The sequence below is a fragment of the Manihot esculenta genome, chromosome 1 (assembly GCF_001659605.2).
Source record: "Manihot esculenta cultivar AM560-2 chromosome 1, M.esculenta_v8, whole genome shotgun sequence".
NCBI lineage: Eukaryota > Viridiplantae > Streptophyta > Magnoliopsida > Malpighiales > Euphorbiaceae > Manihot > Manihot esculenta.
The window spans coordinates 16,221,397-16,238,279 of NC_035161.2; positions in this window are offsets into that span (position 1 = coordinate 16,221,397).

Sequence of the window (16,883 nt, forward strand, 5' to 3'; positions counted from 1 at the left end):
AACTTTAGTTGAAGAATCGGATTCACTTTAGTTGATGGGATTGATCATTGACGATTATGTTCTTTTGCTTGATTCAATAAATTGGTCATGGTGATTGAAGACGCGTCTCACAACCATACTTCTCCTTTATCATAAACCAATTAGGGAATGTCCTCTAATTAATTACTAATTAACAAGTTGCAAGGAACGTCCTTGAGCCTTTGGCTACAAACAATTGTCAATCGCATTAAGAGATAGATAAAACCAATTCTAGTTACCCACAAGCATGGTGACAACACTAGATCATGCAATTTCTTTGGCTTTTACACCAAGTGTTCTTATGTTTGAACAATCCAAGCAATTACGGACTGATAGAGCATAAATTAGTCCATTTTATCTTGATATTATTGATGATTATTTACATGATTTCTGCTTAATTTAGTGCTTTTGATATTATTTTACAGAAAATGGTGTAAAAGGACATTTTGGAGAAAATCCCCCTAAAACTGCCTTAATTGGAGCAAAAGAGTGCAAGCCCGCCAAGTTGAAATCAAGTCAAGCTAAATAAGGAAAGTTCTAAATAAGGAAAGCGGCAAATATGGAAAGAACATTCAGCCAAGGCAATTTGAAATTCAAATTTCAAAACTCCAAGTAGCCTTTTCCTTATTCAAGAAACCAAGTGTCAAGTTGCCATAAATGAAGAGCCAAATAAGAAAAGCATTTTGAAATTGAAATCTCCAAGATTCATATTCAAATTTTGAATTTCAAGATTCAGCTTAGTAAGGAAGCCAAATCCCAAGATCACATGTTTCCCACTTCATGCCATGCACATTCAAAATTCAAATTGCAAAAGGAGGCTCCACCTTCCTTAATTGTGCATGGGCGGCAAGGATAGTGTGAAGACAAGTCTTGGGCACCTTGGGCAGTATCTTGAAGACACTTAGGCAGCAAGCAAATACAAAAGGCCCCACTCCTTGTACTTGAACACATGCCCCACGTTTTTCCCTTCTCACATGTGCATGGATGGCACATCTTGGACCAAGGGCATTTTGGGCAGCCTCTTGAAGTCTTTTGGGCAGCCTCTTGACACCTTGGGCAGCCTCTTCACTAATTAGGAAGCAAGTATCATCTAGCGCAATACTTTTCAAGTATAAAAAGACACATAAGGAGCCTCCCCATGCTCTTTCAAGCCCCCCTTGAAGGCACCTACGGGATTGCAAGTGGCCACATCTCTTCTTCTACCTTTCTTATATTCTTTTATTTTTTGGTTTTTATTTCAGCCATGAGAGGCTGAAACCCTTTATTCTAGTTGAAGATTAGGTGATACTTTAGTTGTTATATGGATTGGGAGACTTGATCAAACATTGTTTAACTTTTGGTTGTTCAATATTTGTGCAATTTCATGCTTGATTTAAATATTGCTTTGTTATTTAGATCTATGTTGATTATTGATTGCAAAGTAATAATATGTTAGTTTGGATGATTTAAGTCCGTAATTGCTTGAATTATTCAAACATAATAACACATGGTGTAAAAACTAAGGAAATTGTATGATCTAACGACATCTCATGCGTTTGAGTAGTTAGGGTTGGATCTCTCTATCTCTTCATGCAATTAACAATTGTTTTGATGCCTAAGGCCCAAGGACGTTCCTTGGCAATTTGTTAATTAGTAATTAATTAGAGGACGTTCCCTAATTGGTTTAATCATAAGGAGAGACATGGTGGTGAGAAGCGTCTTCCATCTCCATAACTAATCTATTGAATCAATCAAAAGAAACTAAGTGTCAATGATCAATCCCAACAACTGAAATGGATCCAATTCTTCAACTAGAGCTTTCTTATTATTTATTTCTCTTTTATTTTATTATTCGCTTATTTTATTGCTTTCAGTAGTTGTTTAATTGAATCAATCTCAAAACCCCCCATTTTACTTTCAGTTTTATCTCGTTTCAGTTTTATCTCGCTTCAGTTTATCTCATTTTCAGTTTTCTTCTTTTTCAGTTTATTTTTGTTTTAGTTTGTTTTATTGGTCTTCATAAGGAAAATAGGTAAGTTCTCAATTCCCTGTGGATTCGATCCTTTCACCACTATCTGCAATTGTAAATTGTTGATAACCAGAAAGGTTATTTTTGACCGGCTTCGACAACTGCGAGTCACGTGACTTAAAATTATCCAAACTAACAATATATTGCCTCGCAATCAATGATCAATGTAGATCTAAATAACAAAGCAATAATGTCTTGAAGCATAAAATTATATGAATATTGAATAGCAAAAGATAAACAATGTAGTCCAAGTCTCTCAATCCAATCACAACCAAAGTTTCACCTAATCTTCAACTAGAAACAAAGGTTTCAGCCACTCATGGCTGAAACAAAAACCAATATATAAAAGAAAGGTAGAAGAAGAGAAGAAGAGAGAAGAAGAAGAAGGGTGGCTGAATTCTCCTTGTAGCCGAGTGGGGGGAAAGAAGAAAACCGAACTGTGGCAGCCACTTAAGGTCTCCTTTTATAGTGTTTTGGTGCTGGCCATAGGTCTCCCTTGCTTCCTAAATAGTGTGGAGGCTGCCCAAGGTGCTGCCCATGCTCAACTTGCTGCCCAAGTTGTTGCAGAAGAGGAAGGTGGCGCGCATATGGCTTTCAGAATAGGAAAGGAGCGTACCTTGAGCTTGATAAGAAAGGAAGAGTGAATCAAGGCTGCCAGAAGAGGAAGAAAATGCGCCTAGGCCTTGAAGAGGCAAGTGTGCGCGCGGCTTGGTCTTGATTAGGAAGGAGGCGCGCGGATCAAGCTTTGCAGAAGAGGAAGGCGCGCGGCTAGCTTTCTGAATAGGAAGTATGTGCTGTCCGAGCTTCCTATTTAGGTGGAGCCTCTTTTGAATCTTGAATCTGGACTAAATAAAGGCCAAGTGCATCTTGAGACCTTCTTCCTGAATAGGAGGATCTGCTGAGGTGTCTGCATATCTTTAAATAAGGAAAGAAAGATTCGCGATTTGAATTTCGAACGATCTGTTGACTGCACTTCCCTTATCTGTTACTTTCCTTATTTGACTTCCCATACAAGGAAAGAAGGATCTGCAATTTAAATTTCAAATCTTCTGTTAATTGCGCTTTCCTTTTCTGACTCTTTCCTTGACGCGGAACCCTATGGCACAAGCCTCAAACCCACACGCACAAGTAGATACGGAATCCAAAGATCTGATAAACCCACCTCCTATGGCACCCCAAACTTAGAGAAGCTGAAACACCAATGATCGAAGGATTTAGATGAGAATCCGACAAACGCCACAACGAATAGTTGATAAGTTAGCCAAGATTCCTGGTGCAATTGATGAAAGCAAATCCTCACTCTCACTCAAAGCAATACACGCCAAAGGCATGAAAGAAATTCTGAAAAGTTTGATTAAAAGCTGCCTCTTACAATTGTTTCTTATCCTTATATAGTAAGGAGAAAAACAAATAAAACCCTAAGACACTCTTCTTGGGCCTGACTTAAACACATAAGACCCAAGCCCAATCACACACTAAAATAACACATAAGTATTAAAATATAAGCCCACAACATGGCCCAACACTCTAAAACTTAAAAGATAAAATATGGCCAGAATACAAGCCCAAACAAAACTAAAATAAAACAAGTGTTTAAATAATAAAACTAGCAAGCCCATCATAACAAAGTTGAATCTTCACAAAAGCCTTACTTGATCTTCACTTTAGGCTTTCCTTTATGTAGTTTTAGCCCATAGGTTTGATTAGGCTCCCTCAGCCTATGATTGCAAGTGTTGCACCAAATCTGTCCCATATGAATTAAAGCACGCCCCAAATATATATGGATTATATGAATATGATTTTGAACTACTCTTGGATCCATTGGAATGATATAAGTTTGCTCCACACCATTGTTAGAAATTTGTCCTATTGGATCCGTATCATTCCCTCTTTCTTTAGAAAAGATTCGTCCTCGAATCTTGCTGATATTTATGTCAAGAAGGAAAGCTTTAGGCACCCATGTATCTTCAAAGACCTCCTTTTGAATAGGTGGAAATAGTATAAAACTTTCATCATGGATGTTTTCATCAACAACCTGCACATCAAGAACAAATGAACTAGACATAAAAATATTAGTCATAGAAAGATCATGTGGATGTGACCCATTCTCTTCTACAACTTCCAAAACAGTCTTATTCACCTCCTCCACCTCATCAATCATGTGCTCCCCATGTCCACCATCATTCACAACCTCTTCTATAAGCTCATTAATGGAATTTTCTAGAACAACTACATTAGATGCATGCATTACAACTTCCTCTTCAATTTGAATCTCTATGGAAGTTGACATTGGAACTTTAGCCTCTTCTTTCTCCTTTTCTTTCTCCATCTTCCCTCCTTGAACTAGTCTTGATTCTTTTCCAGCCTCGTTACCCTCAAACTCACTCTTTTCTCTCATTTTTTCCACAGAACTCAAGCTCTCACTCACCTTTGTAGCCAAGGCCGAAGCCTCCCTCTCCCTCTCCAGCATTTTTATGTGATCGGCATATACCTCTTGAGGTGATAAAGGAGCGAGTATAAGCTTCTGTCCTTCATGAGTGAAGGAGTACTTGTTATTGAGCCCATCATGTTGCACCTTTCTATCATAATGCCACGGCCTACCCAACAATATATGGCTTGCCTGCATAGGTACCACATCGCACAAGATCTCATCCTTATACCTACCAATAGAAAATGGTATAACCACCTGGCGTGTAACTCTGACCTCACCACAATCGTTCAACCATTGCAATCTGTATGGCTTAGGGTGTTTAATAGAAGCCAAGCCCAATTTCTCCACCATATACACACTAGCCACATTTGCACAACTACCTCCATCAATAATGACAGTGCACACTTTTCCATTAACCAAACACCTAGTGTGAAATATGTTTTCCCGTTGTTTCAGGCTTTCTTCCTTAACCTGCATATTCAGAGCACGCCTAGCAACAAGCATCTCACAATGTGCAGCAAGCAACACATTATTAACAAACACATCCGAATCATCACAGCCATTATTGCAATTATGAGTTCTTTGAGGTATTCTTGTAGAAGTGGACGCTGGTGAGACATTCTGATCTTTACTCATCCTACCTTTAATCAACAAAGAACAAAGAGAACTAGCAAATATTGTGTTAGAAAAGAAAGAACTCAAGTGTTTGCACACTTACCACTCTTTTGCTGATTCTTCAATTGCACTTCAGAAACTAAGGTCAACCAACTAACCACAAGGTGCGTTTAATGAAACAAAAAAAGAAAACCTAAAGAAAGAACGAAGAGCGCAAAAACTAGAAAGAAGACACTGACAATTTGGAAAGTAACACACGAACTAGGTTTTGTGCTACTTGAAAATATCACCTAGAGTATAGACCCAAGCAAACAATACTCCAACAATGTCAAGGAAGCAAAAGCAAGTTTAAATCAAAAAAGAAACTTTGAATTCAAATAAAAACGAACCTGGACAAAAGTTTGAAATTAATTCACTTCAAAGCAAATTAAATATGGATCTAATTAAATCTACCCAAAAAGGAAAGTATCAAAACACTGCAAATAGAATCAGAAAAAAAAAATGTAAATTTCTCTCAGATCAGAGACATGGACGAAAATTCTGGTGTTAAAAGAAGGATTTGACATCAAATCAATGTAGATGCAATTGCCTTAAATGTGCACTTTAAGAAATAGGCAGATTTCTTTTGTCTCCTTATCTGGATTCAACCCAATTCAAAATTCAAAATTGATTTCCATAAACTACAGCAATCAATTGCGATTTTTTTTTTGTTTTTCTTTTCGATTTTTTTTTTTGATTTCGAATTTTTTTTTTTTTCCAAAAGAGATTATGTGATAATTTATCAAGAAGACGCAGTCATGGATACAGAAGTTTTCACCGAAATCAACAAGAAAGACAAGGAAAACTCAAAAACCCTAGATCCTAAGATAAATCAGAATTTACCTCACTTTGGCTCTGATACCAACTGACGCGGAACCCTATGGCACAAGCCTCAAACCCACACGCACAAGTAGATACAGAATCCAAAGATCTAATAAACCCACCTCCTATGGCACCCCAAACTTAGAGAAGCTGAAACACCAATGATCGAAGGATTTAGATGAGAATCCGACAAACGCCACAACGAATAGTTGATAAGTTAGCCAAGATTCCTGGTGCAATTGATGAAAGCAAATCCTCACTCTCACTCAAAGCAATACACGCCAAAGGCATGAAAGAAATTCTGAAAAGTTTGATTAAAAGCTGCCTCTTACAATTGTTTCTTATCCTTATATAGTAAGGAGAAAAACAAATAAAACCCTAAGACACTCTTCTTGGGCCTGACTTAAACACATAAGACCCAAGCCCAATCACACACTAAAATAACACATAAGTATTAAAATATAAGCCCACAACATGGCCCAACACTCTAAAACTTAAAAGATAAAATATGGCCAGAATACAAGCCCAAACAAAACTAAAATAAAACAAGTGTTTAAATAATAAAACTAGCAAGCCCATCATAACAAAGTTGAATCTTCACAAAAGCCTTACTTGATCTTCACTTTAGGCTTTCCTTTATGTAGTTTTAGCCCATAGGTTTGATTAGGCTCCCTCAGCCTATGATTGCAAGTGTTGCACCAAATCTGTCCCATATGAATTAAAGCACGCCCCAAATATATATGGATTATATGAATATGATTTTGAACTACTCTTGGATCCATTGGAATGATATAAGTTTGCTCCACACCATTGTTAGAAATTTGTCCTATTGGATCCGTATCATTCCTTATTTGGCATTTTTCTTGTTTGGCTTCACATTCTGAAAAAGGCAAGAAAGATCTGCAGTTTGAATTTCAAATAGTCTACCAACTGCGCTTTTCTCATCTAACACTTTCCTTATTTAGGACTTTCCATATATGAAAACTTTCCTTATTTGGAACTTTCCATATTTGGCACTTTTTGGCAGTTTTAAGAGTATTTTCACCAGAATGTCTTTTCACACCTAGTTTCTGCAAAACATTATTAAAACCACAAGATAAGGCAGAAAAGGTGCATAGAAACATTAATAACATCATGTTAATATGGCCTAAATTATGCTCTGTCAAATACCCCCACACCTAGCCTTTTGCTTGTCCTCAAGCAAACAAACATAATCAAACAAACTCTCTTTGCTTTGATCCTTTATGTCCACTTAAGCTCTTACTCTAGACCCCTATTTTGAATCATTACAATGAAGAATATATGCATCAAGGTTACTTACCTCTTTCCCTGTTTCCCTTCACTTACCATGGCTAGTATTTGTTTTCCTCAAGAGAGAGATTACACATGCACAAGTTCTTGTTCAATTAAGGCATTCTAGCTTTCAGAGTGACTTGCCCTTACCTTGAAGTACTTTATTCAGTCTTATGCACTTAGATCTTGCTTGAAAAAGTCACCAACCTATTGACATGAAAGTTTATATTTTCAGTTGGTCACCTGTCCAAGTGGCTACTAGCTCTGTTCATAGTCTTTTGACCATTGGAACAGTTTTTAATTTGCATATTTGAAGTCTATGCCTTTGCTGAATTTCCTTTTTCTTTCTCAAAGATTTGGGCAAATCAACACCAATTGCTAAAACAAGTCATATTAAGTTCATTCACACAATTTTCAATTCATTCTCTCAAATAAATGTCATTAATATATTTTTCACCATGGCAAGCTCAAAGATTCAATTCAAAAGGCAATTCCCAAACATGAATACAACTCATTGCAATTGATTCAACATAGGTTTAAAGAGTCATCACATAAATGGAGTCATGGAAAAAAAAGCTCATCCAATATAGCTCATTAATTTCAGTAAAGCCAATCAACACAAAAATGGAAAAAAACTGTGGCTACCTATGAGTGCAACAAAAATGACAATGTGTTCAAAACAAAAACAAAATTAACAATGTGTGCAATGAAATAACTGAAAGGAAAGATGTGTCTAAAGCAAACTAAAGATTAAAGAAAAAATTAAAGCAAAAATTAAAAATTCAGAGATCCGCACCCCCACACCTAAATCATGCATTGTACTCAATGTATAGAAAACATAAAAGAACGAAGGAAACTGAGTACTCCCCTTGGTATGGATTGCATGGTGTGATGGAGTCTATTCAGAGTGAGTGACAAACAGATGTTCGTCAGGGAAGTCTTCATTTATTGGACATGGCACAGAACTAGATGGAAGCCGGCTGAGGTGGTCAGCCACTAGGTTCTCTTTTCCTTTCTTGTCTCGTATCTCCAGATCAAACTCTTGTAATAGTAAAATCCACCGAATGAGTCTCAGTTTTGATTCCTTTTTCTTGATCAGATATCGCAGGGCAGCATGGTCAGAATAGATGGTGACTTTGGTTCCCAAGAGATATGGTCTGAACTTTTCTAAGGCAAACACAACAGCTAAGAGCTCTTTTTCTGTTGTTGAGTAGTTGCTTTGGGCAGCATCCAATGTGCAAGATGCATAGTGAATCACATGGGGTGAGTTCCCCACACGTTGCCTCAAGACTGCCCCCACAGCATAGTTGCTTGCATCACACATGATTTCAAAGGACAAGTTCCAGTCAGGTGTCTGAATGATTGGGGCAGTCACAAGCAATTCTTTTATCAAATCAAATGATTTCTTACAATCTGCATCAAAATCAAAAGTTACATCCTGTTGGAGCAATCTACATAATGGCAATGTAATTTTTGAGAAATCTTTTATAAATCTCCTGCATGGCCAAGAAAAGAGCGAATCTCTTTAACATTTGTGGGTAAGGCAGATCTTTGATGGTATCCACCTTTGCTTTGTCTACTTCAATGCCTTTGGCTGAAACAACATGGCCTAATATCAAACCTTGGTTAACCATAAAGTGACATTTTTCATAGTTCAGAACAAGATTTGATTCAAGGCATCTCTGTAGGATTTTTTCAAGATTAGCAAGGCATTCTTCAAAGGAGTTGCCATACACTGTAAAATCATCCATAAATACCTCAATGATTTTTTCGACATAGTAAGAAAATATGCTCATCATGCAATGCTGAAAGGTGGCTAGAGCATTGCAAAGTCCAAATGGCATTCTTCGAAAAGCAAAAGTGCCAAAAGGACAAGTGAAAGTGGTTTTTTCTTGATCTTTTGGAGCCACGGGAATCTGATAAAAACCTGAATAACCATCAAGACAACAATAGTGGGATTTACCTGCAAGCCTCTCTAGCATCTGATCAATGAAAGGCAGAGGAAAGTGGTCTTTCCTTGTTGCTGCATTCAGCTTTCTGTAGTCCATGCAAACTCTCCATCCATTCTAGACTCTAGTTGGGACAAGTTCTCCTTCAGCGTTTGGCACAATGGTGATCCCAGTTTTCTTCGGAACTACATGTGCAGGACTTACCCATTTGCTATCAGAGATAGGGTAGATGATACCTGCGTCCAGAAGTTTGATTATCTCCTTTTTCACAACGTCCATCATGGGTGGATTCAGTCTTCTTTGAGCATCTCTGACTGGCTTGCATTCTTCTTCAAGGTGTATTTTATGCATGCATGTGATAGGGGAGATGTAATACCCGGCTAGACTCCGGTATCGGAATTCCTACCGTCCGGTGGAATCTCGGATATCGGAGACCTCTAGAAGGGTAAAACCAAGTTTTCATGAGATGTTTTAATGTTTTGATGATTTTATGTAAAGAGGAAATGAGTTTTTGAATGAAAACACCCTTGGAGGAAACTCAGGTTCGGCCGCCGAAACTCAAAGTTCGGCCGCCGAAACTCAAAGTTCGGCCGCCGAAACTCAAAGTTCGGCCACCGAACATGCATGCACTTTGGGAGTGCTTTAGGCCCCCTAAGGCATAGGTTAGGAAAGTCCAGATTCGGCCGCCGAACCTCATGTTCGGCCGCCGAACATGGCATGCATGCGGAGGCACATTCGGCCCCCGAACGTGGCCTGGCCAGCCACTATAAAAGGGTCCCTTAGCCGAAAACGGGCAAGCTTTTCCCCATTTTCGGCCAAGGTGAGCTCTTCCGCCGTTCCTCACCATCCTTGAGTTATTTCCTTTAAATCTTTCAAGTTTTTCATGTGTTTTAACCTTGTTTTGAAGATTTGAGCTTTTGAGCAAAGTTTTGGAGCTTGGAGGTTCAAGAATCCAACTTCTCCCACCTTCAAGTTCTAGGTCGTCTCTCTCTCGATCTTCAAGAGGTAAGAGCCGATCTTAAGCTCATTATATGTTTTAAATAGGTTTTATGCAAGATCTATGGGGTAGAAATGCATGTGTAGGTTTTTAGTGAGTTATGGATGATTTTTGAGTGTATGGACAATGTGGCTTGCAAATGCTTGTGTATGTGTGTTGTAGTTGGGGTTTAAGGTAGTTTGAGACCCCTAGGAACTTGTATGCATGTTTTGGTTGAGTTTTATGCATGTTGAAAGAGTTGGGAGGCAAATGTGCATAAAGGAGCCAAGTTTCTGCCCTTTGGCAGAAACCAGGCTCGGCAGCCGAAGGCACTTTCGGCCGCCGAACATGGCTGGGAGGCAGGCCTTTCGGCTGCCGAAGTTGCCCCCGAAAGGAGACTTTCGTCTCTGTCTGGGACTTTCGGCCGCCGAAGGTGCCGCCGAACATGCATGAGTTTCGCCTCTGTCTGGGAGTTTCGGCCGCCGAAGGTGCCGCCGAACCTGCTTGACTTTCGGCTCTGGAGGGACTTTCGGCCGCCGAACCTGCCGCCGAAAGTGCCCTGTCCAGCCATTTCTTGCACGTTTTTCTATGATTATTCCATGATGTTTTAGGGGGTTTTTGGGGAATAGTTTAGAGTTATGTTCAGGTATGTTTGGTCCCTCATCTGAGTCCACCTGTGTAGGTTCGGACCCGAGGAACCGAGGACCCCAGCAGTGAGTCCGTTGCCCCAGTGTCTGGTCAGAGCTATCCAGAGGTGAGTAGAATAAACCTTATGTTTTAAAGCAAATGAATTACACAGTTAAGTATGTTCATACATCATGAATGCCATGTGATGAATTAGGTTGTTTGCATTAGAATTCACGAATATGTTGCATTGCATTTATGATGTTGATGTGGATTGGTTATTGGATGACTTTTTAGTCCTCATATGATATGATGATGCTACGGCATGAGATGGTATGGAAGTCCAGGTTGTACCCATTCTACGTCCCTGGCACGATGTAAGAGAAAGTCCAGGTTGTACCCATTCTACGTCCCTGGCACATTGGTATGTTATGATATGTTATGTTAAGAGAAAGACCGGTTGTACCCATTCTACGTCCCGGCACAGTTGGACTACGTAGAGGACTATTGGTAACAATACCATCCGAGATGTGATTAGTTGTGATGTGTTGCATTACATAATGGCATGAGATTTTAAATATTGTTTTCTATTATTCTGCTCACTGGGCTCTTGTAGCTCACCCCTTTTCCCTAATCCCCCCAGGATTGCAGGTACGGGCTAGTCAGAGAAGTCAGGAAGAGTAAAGTCTTATGTTTGTAATAGATAGATAGTGGACATGATGAATTGTAAGATGATGTATAACTGAATAGTTATGTTATGTGTAATGATATTGAAGTTTAGAAATTGTGTTTGACCATAGTTCATTGTAATCCCTTGTTGATACATGATCTTAGATATTTGATAATATATGTTAGCCAACTCAACACATGGATATCGCCTTTGGGGCATTGTTGAAATCCCACAGAGGGATTAATGTTTATGTATATGCTATGTATAGTGCATGCACAGGTTGAGCTTGGTGTATGAGGAATGAAAGAAAAAGGAAAGTTTTAAATTTTATGTATGATTGTTGATCATGTATGGGATTAAACAGGTCTACAGGTTACATGTCAGGCTTGCTACGGGTCCCGGCGGCCTTAAGCCGATCTGGATCCTAGCGCCGGTAGCGGTCCGATTTTTGGGTCGTTACAGAATGGTATCAGAGCCCTAGGTTTATATGGTCGGACCTAGAGTGTCGGGCTGATAGATGTTGTAGAAGGTCAAGCACAATAGGAAAGATCATGTCCACTAGGATAGGACGTGGAGTCGTGTCTTGTATGATGATGTGAAATGTCATGACTTTATGCATGTGCATTAATGATATGCTATGCTATGTGATGTATGTGATGAGGGTTCATGTGTGCCCACATGAACCATATGATGCTAATGTTTGTATGGTGTGTACTGTTTTTCAGAAAACAGGATGAGAGGAACCCGTCGATCGGCAAGATTGACTGGAGTACCACCTGAGGATGAGGGCACGAGCGCCCGTCCTCCTACATTGCCTAGGGCAATGTCTTGTAGAGCCAACATAGAAAGAGTGTCAAGGGACCCTAGAAGGTCTTTTGACGCTAGCAGAAGGGGGACAGATAGAGGAGGAAGTTCTTCAGATGTGAGGGAGGTTATGGAAGAGGATCAGAGGAGGGATGGGAACCTGGATGTGAGCATGGAGGAAGAAGGGACAGGGGAGTCTCAGGGAGGCGTTCAGGCCTCGGGGTATGGCTTTCCACCCCATTATCCACCCTTCCCACAGGGTTCAGGGTATCCGATGAGAGGTACATCGGATTACTTCAGCTTTAACCCCTACCCTACCTACATGCCTTATCCACCTTTCTATCCACCTTACACACAGTACCCAGCTTATCCACCCTCACCCTTCTATCCAAACCCGGCAAACCCCACCTCGGGGAATGCTGCACCCCCACCTCCACCACCTACAGAACCAGCAGCCCCAGTTACTCAACCTCCTAGACCTAGCTTAGTCGTTGGGAGCAAAGTGAAAATAACAGATTACCTTAAGCTGGATGCTCCCAAATACAAGTCAGGGGATGACCCCTTTGAGTATCTGAGAGTAGTGAAGACAATAACTGATGAGCTAGGGCTAATGATAGCAGGGCCATTCAGATGGCAGGGTTCACCTTAAAGTGCAAGAAGGCACGGGAATGGTTCAAGTGTTATGTGGACCCGAGACTAGACGTTATGACATGGGAGGAATTTGCGAATGAGTTCGCTGGATGGGCTTTTCCAGACAGTTCCAGAGAACTGAAGATGATTGAGTTTGAGCAACTGAGGCAGTCAGAGCACATGGGTGTAGAGGAGTTCACGGATAAATTCTTGGAGCTATTGCCTTTTTCAGGGCAAGCTCTAGATACAGATACGAAGAAAGCCAAGAGGTATGTTATGAAACTGCATTCCAGGTACTCCTCGTTGATTCAGTCAGCTGAGAGAGAAAGTTTCCACACTGTGGTGGATATGGCTCGAAGAATGGAGGCAAGTGCTATAGTTGAGGGGTCAGTGAAGCAGTCAGTGACCCAGTCTTCAGGGGTTAAGACCCCAGGCAGAGGAGGGCCAGGTCTCTCTTCTCAGAGCTCAGGTAAGAAGAGGTGGGATAACACCACCAGGAAGCCGAAGAAGAATAAGTTTTGGAACAAGTTGAAATCCGGTCAGGGATTTGGCGGTGGCTCGAGCTCAGGCTCAGATGGTACAGAATGCCAGAGATGTGGAAGACCGCACAGGGGAGTGTGTCGGGCTGGGACTAATACATGTTTCAGATGTGGACAGGAGGGACACATAGCTCGGGAGTGTCCTAGAGCGCCTTTTATGGGCCAGCCCCAGCAGACAGCTTCTGGTAGTGTGGCACAGCCAGCAGTTCCAGCCACAACTCAGGGCAGTGGCAGAGGTAGAGGGAGAGGGGCAGCCTCTTCTTCTGGTTCCCGAGGTGAAGGTCCATCAGCTCCAGCCAGGATCTTCACCATGACTCAGCAGGAGGCTAACACATCCAACACCGTGGTGTCAGGTAATCTCGTCATTGGGTGTTTTGATGTGTATGCATTAATGGACCCGGGTGCATCTCATTCATTTATTGCTCCGAGAGCCGTTGAGAGGTTGGGTCTGATAGTCTCTGGGTTAGAGTGTCCCCTATGGGTCAGTGGACCTAAGTGTGACCCGTCAGTGGCAGAGTCAGTCTGCCAGTACAGTCCAGTTTTTGTTGAGGGAAGATGCCTCTCCGCCGACCTTGTGGTTCTAGATTTGACAGACTTTGACGTCATTCTAGGGATGGATTGGCTATCTACCCATGGTGCTACCTTGGACTGCAGGGACAAGGTAGTCAGGTTCAGAGATCAGAACGGGTCAGAGGTCGTCTTCAGAGGAGACAAGAGGGGCACACCTAGAGGTCTGATATCAGCTCTTCAGGCTCGTAGGTTGCTTAGGAAGGGATGTCAGGGGTACTTAGCTCATGTGAGAGAGCTTAGCAGTCAGGTCAGGGAGCCGGCCTCAGTACCAGTTGTCAGAGAGTTTCAGGACGTCTTTCCTGATGAGCTTCCAGGTTTACCACCTGCTAGGGAGGTAGAGTTCGAGATAGAGTTGGTGCCTGGAACTAGACCGATCTCTATCCCTCCCTACAGGATGGCCCCAGCCGAGTTGAAGGAGTTGAAAGAACAGTTGCAAGAGTTGGTAAAAAAAAGGGCTTCATCCGACCGAGCACTTCACCTTGGGGTGCACCAGTTTTATTCGTGAGAAAGAAGGATGGATCCCTTAGACTTTGTATCGACTACAGACAGTTGAATAAAGTCACTACCAATAATAAGTACCCATTGCCAAGGATCGATGATCTATTCGACCAGCTAGCCGGAGCAGGTTGTTTCTCCAAAATAGATCTGAGATCGGGGTACCATCAGTTAAGGATAAGGGAGGAGGATGTGCCGAAGACAGCCTTCAGGACCAGATATGGGCATTTTGAGTTCCTTGTAATGCCGTTCGGGTTAACCAACGCCCCTGCAGCATTCATGGATCTCATGAACAGAGTGTTTAGCCAGTACCTGGATCACTTCGTTATTGTCTTCATTGATGATATCTTAGTGTATTCCAGGAATGCAGAGGAGCATGCCCATCATCTGCGGTTGGTCTTGCAGACCTTGAGGGAACATGGCTTGTATGCCAAGTTCTCTAAATGTGAGTTCTGGCTGAGGAGCATTTCATTCTTGGGGCATGTAGTGTCAGAGAATGGGATTGAGGTGGACCCCAAGAAGACAGAAACTGTGGCTAACTGGCCTAGACCCACTTCAGTGACAGAGATTAGAAGTTTCTTGGGTTTGGCAGGTTACTACAGGAGGTTCGTTCAGGACTTCTCGAAAATAGCAGCTCCTCTGACCAGACTAACCAGGAAGAATCAGAAGTTTATGTGGACCGACCAGTGCGAATAGAGTTTAGAAGAGCTTAAGAAGAGGTTGACTTCAGCACCAGTTTTAGCTCTGCCATCTAGTGATGAGGACTTTACAGTCTTTTGTGATGCGTCCCGTGTGGGACTGGGTTGTGTACTGATGCAGAATGAGAGGGTGATTGCTTATGCTTCTAGGCAGCTGAAGAAGCATGAGTTGAATTACCCCACACATGACCTTGAGATGGCAGCAGTAATCTTTGCACTCAAGATGTGGAGGCACTACCTCTATGGGGTAAAATGTGAGATCTTTACAGATCATAAGAGCCTGCAGTACATCTTGAGTCAAAGAGATTTGAACTTGAGGCAGAGGAGATGGGTGGAGCTGCTGAGTGACTATGATTGCAAGATTCAGTATCATCCAGGTAAGGCGAATGTCGTGGCAGACGCCCTAAGCCGGAAGTCACTAGGCAGTCTATCCCACATCACGGCAGAGAGGAGACCAGTGGTGAAGGAATTCTACAAGCTCATTGAGGAAGGTCTACAGTTGGAGTTGTCTGGTACAGGTGCCTTGGTGGCCCAGATGAGAGTAGCAACCGTGTTTCTGGAGCAGGTGGCTCAGAAACAGCATGAGGACCCGGAGTTAGTAAAGATTGCCAGGACTGTTCAGTCCGGCAATGACAGTGAGTTCAGATTCGACAGCAAGGGGATCCTCCGCTATGGGAGCAGACTATGTGTACCAGATGACATAGGGCTAAAATGAGACATTATGAGGGAGGCTCATAATGCAAGATACAGCATTCACCCTGGAGCCACCAAGATGTATCAAGATCTAAAGAAGGTTTATTGGTGGCCAGCTATGAAGAAAGAAGTGGCACAGTTTGTGTCAGCCTGCGAAGTGTGTCAGAGGGTGAAGCTGGAACATCAGAAGCCGGCTGGAATGCTTAACCCGCTACCTATTCCAGAATGGAAATGGGAAAATATAGCTATGGACTTCGTAGTGGGGTTACCGGCGGCGTCCAACAGAGTGGACTCCATATGGGTGATTGTGGACAGACTCACCAAATCTGCTCACTTCATTCCTGTCAGGAGTGGCTACTCGGTGGACAAGTTGGCGCAGGTATATGTGGATGAGATCGTCAGGCTGCATGGGGTTCCTGTTTCGATAGTGTCAGATAGAGGGTCCCAGTTCACCTCCAGATTTTGGCGGAGTCTGCAGAACGCCATGGGTACCAGGTTGGATTTTAGCACTGCTTTCCATCCACAGACGGACGGACAATCAGAAAGGACCATCCAAACCTTAGAGGATATGCTCAGGATGTGTGTGCTGGACTTTGGCGGTTCTTGGAGGCAGCATCTACCTTTGGTGGAGTTTGCCTACAATAACAGCCATCATGCTAGCATCGGGATGGCTCCATATGAAGCTTTATATGGAAGGAAGTGCAGATCACCTGTTTGCTGGGAAGAAGTTGGAGAAAAGGCCTTGGCAGGGCCTGAGCTAGTTGAGATTACCAGCAGGGTGGTACCCATAATCAGAGAAAGGATCAAGACTGTTGCAAGCAGGCAGAAGAGTTATGCAGACGTCCGCAGAAGACAGTTAGAGTTTCAAGAGGGGGATCTGGCATTGCTTAAGGTGTCTCCTATGAAGGGAGTGGTTCGCTTCAGGAAGAAAGGTAAACTAGCCCCACGATACATTGGACCCTTTGAAATCTTGCAAAAGATTGGGAATGTTTCGTACAAGCTGGATTTA